Source organism: Miscanthus floridulus, chromosome 18 (genome assembly GCF_019320115.1).
Source record: "Miscanthus floridulus cultivar M001 chromosome 18, ASM1932011v1, whole genome shotgun sequence".
Lineage (NCBI taxonomy): Eukaryota > Viridiplantae > Streptophyta > Magnoliopsida > Poales > Poaceae > Miscanthus > Miscanthus floridulus.
The window spans coordinates 107,093,859-107,101,024 of NC_089597.1; the positions used below are offsets into that span (position 1 = coordinate 107,093,859).

Here is a 7,166-nt window from a genome sequence, read left to right on the forward strand (position 1 = left end):
TAAACCATATAACCAATTCCATAATATCATAACGACCATACAAAGGCGCATGTTCCAGAATACATGTTTCCATACAAAATTACAACAAAAACATGAACACAAAATGATCCAGCCAACTAAACAAATTCTAGCAGCTAGCGTCAAGTTCCAGCCAGCACCTAGAGCCAAGTTCTTGCACCAAACAAGTTCCAGCCAGTAGCCAACAGCTAGCGCCAAGTTCCAGCCAACAGCCCAGCAAACAACGCCCATGACCCTATCTGTTATCTGAAAAGAAACAATGAAGAGGAAAAATGTACTATGCAAATGCTAACTAAAAGAATCACACTTTCCAATTGTTGGCATATTCAATTGTGTTTGAATGATCTAGATAAAAAAATTTAAGTGAATATTGGTTAGCAAATTTCACTAAATAAATCACAGGACAGATCAAAACATGCAGGTATGTCATACGACTTTTTATCCTGTTTGGCTAAGCAATAAGTTGCAGAAACACACAATACTATTATATTGTAAAGAAACAATTCTTTGCATCATTCGAGCAAGAGGCAAATTATCATGGCCAAAGCAGCATATCCTTCAATGGTATTATCAATCAATTTATTTGCATTTCTACATAACAAGCAGAGCCTATCACTATAAGCAGAAAAAACCAACAATATTCAACATGACACTAGACATCTGTTACCACATAAATTTAGCAGACTTGGTGACTTACGAGCTAATTCCAGCTGTAATAGAATTTGGGAATAGACCTGAATCAATATACACATCTATTACCACACAAATTTGTAGTAAAGCAGCAAGACAAATGAAGGAAAATGTAAAATAACAGATGTAATGAAATTTGAGGAAATAACTAGATCCATAAAGTAACCGTTAAAACCACACAATTTATATTAAAACAGGAAGATAAATGCAAGTACAGGGACAATGGACAGCAATAGGCAATTGTGATTGACATAATAGAAGTACTCAGTAGGGAAATCTTTGAAGCTACAAAGTTACACCCAACTAAATAATGCAAAGATAGAAAGTCACGGTGACACCACTTGCTTGATTCATTCTAGAATCATTTCTTTCTTTCTATTGTTCCTTGCAAAGTTCACCTAAATGGTTTCCCTATATTGGTTAGAAAAATTACTTCACTAAAATGACACTTTTCATGGAGCAGGACTGCAAGAGATATTAGATTGAGTAGGACAACCGCTGGACATGGAAAAATGAATGAGTAAATATGATTCATCTTGCGTCACGAGATAAGAAAATATACAATCAAGTAAAGGATAAAAGAAATCATCCAATTGGTCTCCAAGTTGATGGCATAGGAAAGTCAGAAAAAAAACTACAGAAGCAAGCAGAGGAGTCACCCAAAAAAATAGAGCAAACTAAAGTTAGGCCAGCCCCTATCCTTTCTCCAATAGCCCAAGGACTAAACTGTGATAGTAGTTATGTGAAGTTAAAGATTGCGCTGCCTTTGTGCCAATGGAAGCATAAGCAGCAGCAACCAAATGAACGCTAGAGACAGTAGTGACACTAACGCTGCAACAGGGCATGACGAGCAACTGTGGTAGAGTGGCCATGGAAATTGACCTGTGAATGCACCTGTGCGATGCAGTCAAGGGAGTAGACGACACAACTAATCATCACCTTGTCTAGAACCAGCTTGCCTCTGAGGGTTTCTTCGTATGCACACCGCCGCAGGCCACAGATATCCATTATCTTAAGCATTATAGAACCGCAGTCATATACTTATCCATACAAAATCATCACTGTTAGTACCAATTTTTTTCCCAGATGCATAATTCATCTGGCAATGTATTACAATTTAAAGGAAATAATATGTAGCTAAATTTTAATGACAGCTGATTTAATTCTCATAGGAAAAAAAGAGTCAATCAGATGTGAAATTTTTTAGAAAATAATCTTGCAGGATTAACTATTTAAGAGAAGATTCATATAGTGATCATAATATTTGGACAAATTATACTAATTTATCAGATGAAGCAACCATCTTAAAAATGTAGCATAGATTATATTTTATAATCCAAGTATGACATTAAGCAATGGGCTACACTTCTCACCATTACCAAATAAGTAACACAAGGGCAGACCACTGAACAGCATCAATGCTTTGTTGTCATATATAGATTAATAAGATGTATACCCAATCAAAATGAGAATAGCGTGTATCGACATTAATGGTCACATCCATAATCAAGTTTTTTCTCTGGTACTGAAAAGCCAGAGATCTCAGTGAAGAACAACACAGGCATAAAAAAATCAATCATCGTCTACGTGGCCCAATATTCATTTGTTTTTTTATTTTTCTATTTTCAAAGCAGATATGTTATATAAATATATTGAGTACCAAATGAATACAAATGAAAAAGTTGTAAATACAAAAATTATAGGATAATAACAAATTTCAAATAAAAAATATGTCAACAATATAACAATTGTTCACAAATGACACTTCGAAACTCTACTGTTTACTAACACTTTCTCAAATGAAAAAATGACCTATATAACAATTGTAGATATTGATGAGTTCTAACACCTTTGTATTCAAAAGTTTTTCATCTGAGGTCATTTAGTGTCTCATTTGACAAAGTTTGACCAAGTCAGATTTTAAATTTAAAAAAAATAACACTTTGACATCAGTTTTTGAAACTCTAAATTGTTTCAAATAGAAAAGTCATGAATACCAAGTTTGTTAAGCTCATCAAGATCTACATTTGTTGTTTTGGTCAACTTTTCATTTGACAAAGTTTGACCATTCAAATTTTGGATTTTTAAATTTTGACTGCTCCAAACCAGTTTTCGAAACCCCAGATGGTCTCAACTAGAAAAGTCATGAATACCAAGTTTGTACAACTCATCAAGATCTACAATTTTTATATGGGTCATTTTTGCATTTGAGAAAGTGTTAGGAAAGTTTAGTTCTAAATTGACAAGTCTCTCGTATAGTTTCATAAACTCTATGTGAGATTCATGATTTTGTGACTAGTGTTTACTAACACTTTCTCAAATGGAAAAATGACCTATATAACAATTGTAGATATTGATGAGTTCTAACACCTTTGTATTCAAAAGTTTTTCATCTGAGGTCATTTAGTGTCTCGTTTGACAAAGTTTGACCAAGTCAAATTTTAAATTTAAAAAAAATGACACTTTGACACCAGTTTTTGAAACTCTAAATGGATTCAAATAGAAAAGTCATGAATACCAAGTTTGTTAATCTTATCAAGATCTACATTTGTTGTTTTGGTCAACTTTTTATTTGACAAAGTTTGAATGATTCAAATTTTGGATTTTTCAATTTTTATTGCTCCAAACCAGTTTTCGAAACCCTAGATGGTCTCAACTAGAAAAGTCATGAATACCAAGTTTGTATAACTCATCAAGATATACAATTGTTATATAGGTTATTTTTGCATTTGAGAAAGTGTTAGAAAAGTTTAGTTCTAAATTGACAAGTCTCTCGTATAGTTTCATAAACTCTATGTGAGATTCATGATTTTGTGACTAGTGTTTACTAACACTTTCTCAAATGGAAAAATGACATATATAACAATTGTAGATATTGATGAGTTCTAACACCTTTGTATTCAAAAGTTTTTCATCTGAGGTCATTTAGTGTCTCGTTTGACAAAGTTTGACCAAGTCAAATTTTAAATTTAAAAAAAAATGACACTTTGACACCAGTTTTTGAAACTCTAAATAGTTTCAAATAGAAAAGTCATGAGTACCAAGTTTGTTAAGCTCATCAAGATCTACATTTGTTGTTTTGGTCAACTTTTCATTTGACAAAGTTTGAACGATTCAAATTTTGAATTTTTAAATTTTGACTGCTCCAAACCAGTTTTCGAAACCCTAGATGGTATCAACTAGAAAAGTCATGAATACCAAGTTTGTATAACTCATCAAGATATACAATTGTTATATAGGTTATTTTTGCATTTGAGAAAGTGTTAGGAAAGTTTAGTTCTAAATTGACAATAGTTTCATAAACTCTATGTGAGATTCATGATTTTGTGACTAGTGTTTACTAACACTTTCTCAAATGGAAAAATGACCTATATAACAATTGTAGATATTGATGAGTTCTAACACCTTTGTATTCAAAAGTTTTTCATCTGAGGTCATTTAGTGTCTCGTTTGACAAAGTTTGACCAAGTCAAATTTTAAATTTTAAAAAAATGACACTTTGACACCAGTTTTTGAAGCTCTAAATAGTTTCAAATAGAAAATTCATGAATACCAAGTTTGTTAATCTCATCAAGATCTACATTTGTTGTTTTGGTCAACTTTTCATTTGACAAAGTTTAAACGATTCAAATTTTGGATTTTTAAATTTTGACAGCCCAAACCAGTTTTCGAAACCCTAGATGGTCTCAACTAGAAAAGTTATGAATACCAAGTTTGTACAACTCATCAAGATCTACCTTCTTTGTTTTGGTTATTTTTTCATATGACTTTGTTTGAACAGTTTGAATTTTAAATTTCAAAATATTAGAATTTCGAACATAATTTTAGGGTACTAAGTAATTTCAAATGAAAAAGTCATCAACAAGAAGATTGTAAAGCTCATTGAGATCTACAAACTTCGTTTTGGTCATTTGTTCATTCGACAAAATGATAGTAACGTTGTTCACAAATTTTATAGATCTCTCTTATAGTTTCATAAACTATGAGAGAGATGTATAAAATTTGTGAACAACGTTACTATAACTTTATCGGATGAACAAATGACCAAAATAAAAAGTGTAGATCTTGATGAATTATACAACCTTTATGTTTATGACTTTTTCATTTGAAATCATTTCGGGTTTCAAAATCTAGTTTGAAGTCGTTATTTTTTTTTAAATTAAAAATTTGAATTGGTCAAACTTTGTCACAAGAAAAGATGACCAAAATCAATACATTAACTTGATAGATAATGATTTTAGAAAAATTTAGGAAAAAATCATCACATTTGGAGTTAATATGTGGGAGAAAGACTAGTTACAAGTTTTAACCAGAAATTAAAAAGAGAAATCGTTCTTGTTCATGATGAACAAGTGATTTATAAATTAAAAAAAAGAAAGAAAAAGAAAAAGACATCTCTCGGGCCTTCTATTTTAGGCTCGGCCTGCCTCCTTCCACCTGGGCCCCCTCTACATTTTTTACATGGGCCTAGGCCAAGCTCCGAGCCCAACTGTCATGGGTCAAGGCTCCACCTCGTACTGGGGTATTTTATGACATTGGGGGTCGTCATATTTGATAAAACATTCAGTGACGGTCTACTGTCGTCATATAAAAACTGTCTAAATCGTCAAAAATTCACAACCGTCAACCGACTCCTGCCGCTTGACAATTTGTGACGAAACTTGCTACCTTTATGTGACACAAGAAACGATGTCGTCATAAATACTTTTGGGTCTCATAATTTTATGACGACACATAACTTTTCGTCATATTATGTTACATTATATGACGAAAACAGGCCTCGTCATGAGGGATTTTGTCATAAAAAGAAGAATTTCTTGTAGTGAGTAATCCGCTCAAAAGGAGCATCAGGGGCAACAACCCGGACATACGAAACCACATTGTTGATGCACCGATAAAAGCCACCCTTCACAAAATCATAAAACCGAGAAAAAAGCACCGGTAATCCCTGCTCGGCAAAGACCTGAAGGAACAAGAAGTTCCCAGAACTCCACCATGAAGTACTCAGAGGCTTATCAATCTCAAGATCGTCGATCCTAAGTCTTTTCAGTACTAGCAAGAACATGAAGTCTGACAAAACAACAATTTATACCGAGTTGTCTGCACGAGAACCAGACAAAGCACTCAAAAACAATTTGTCAGGACAACGATCTACAAATACCGAGTTGTTTGCACGAGAGCCAGACAAAGCACTCGAAGACAGTCTCTCAAGACGACGTTCTACACATACCGAGTTGTTTACATGGCGCAAACAAAAGCCAGACAAAGCACTCCACCTATCAAAGAGTCATTTCACGACAAATGGAAACAACTCGTCTACTCAAAGCTATGGATACGTACCACGAAGCAACTGCTCGGAAGAAATCTGACAAATAAGTAAAGCAGAGACATCCACACAGAGAAGCAAAAGAAGCCACATCAAAAGAAAAGGAAAAGAGAAATTGGGGAAACAAAGTTTATGATGATCATAGAAGAACACGACTACTACATACATCAAATCACCAAGATAAATCTACGACCGGACAATCTACCCTTCGATATCCTTTACGCCAACATCAAAGCGGGGGCTAATGACAACGCATCCAGCCATCATCAGTTCCTCGCCGGAGACCCGCTACCCACAGATTCGACATCATCGTCATCTTCGACGGCAAGGGCGCCCCAGTCGACTTCGTCTTCGGCGGCGAGCGCCTCCCAATCAACCTCATCTTCACTGTCACTACTAAGGACGATCAAATCCACCCTTGTCGAAGTAGCGTCAGCAGCAGAGAGGGGGACAAGAGTGACCACAGGAGCAGCCGAGGGATCATCCTTCTTCTGCAGAGGGACAACCGGCGCTGATGTCCCAACAAGGGGAGCCTTCCCCACCACTGGAGGGGCTGGCAATGAAGGCGACGACGAAGACCTTCTGCTCGATGACTCCGCCACGGCCGCCCTCGGAGAGCGAACAAGCGAAGAACGCGACACCTTACGGACACTCTGCCTATGGATGAACTTCGTCTTCGTCATTGTGGCTATGGCGAAACAATTGCGGAGTGGCCAGTTAAATAGAGACCAAATCACCATCCCAGGCAGTTCAACAGCCTCCTCGAGATAAGGATGGAGTTAAAACTTTCCTCATAAAAGGTTAAGTGCGGAGTTAATTCCTTCATCAAAACCAATATGGTGATTCGGCTTCTACCGTCAACCACGCGACGATCCATTTACTGACACAGCTAAAATGACGGAAGGCACAAATCTACACAATGGTACGATCCAACGAGCAAATTTCAGACTTATCCATCAGCACAACGGCAGAGCTGTCATATTAGCTACAAAAAGAACTCGCCAACCATGAAGCAACGAAGGTTTACCTCATAGAGAACACAAAGAACCCGGCACTTACAGAAAGAACTCAAGAATCTCATAAACAGCTGGGACAGTACGGCAGAAAAATGAATGACAACTCTAAAGACAAG

General features: G+C 35.7%; 1 long non-coding RNA gene across 1 annotated transcript; it reads right to left on the reverse strand.

Moving 5' to 3' along the window:
* On the reverse strand, positions 1-930 carry LOC136524816 (uncharacterized). Its single transcript, XR_010776205.1, has 2 exons — positions 716-930; positions 1-264 (listed from the first exon to the last, which is right to left on the reverse strand). It is a non-coding gene; the product is annotated as an uncharacterized lncRNA (long non-coding RNA).
* Positions 931-7,166: the final 6,236 nt, after the last annotated feature.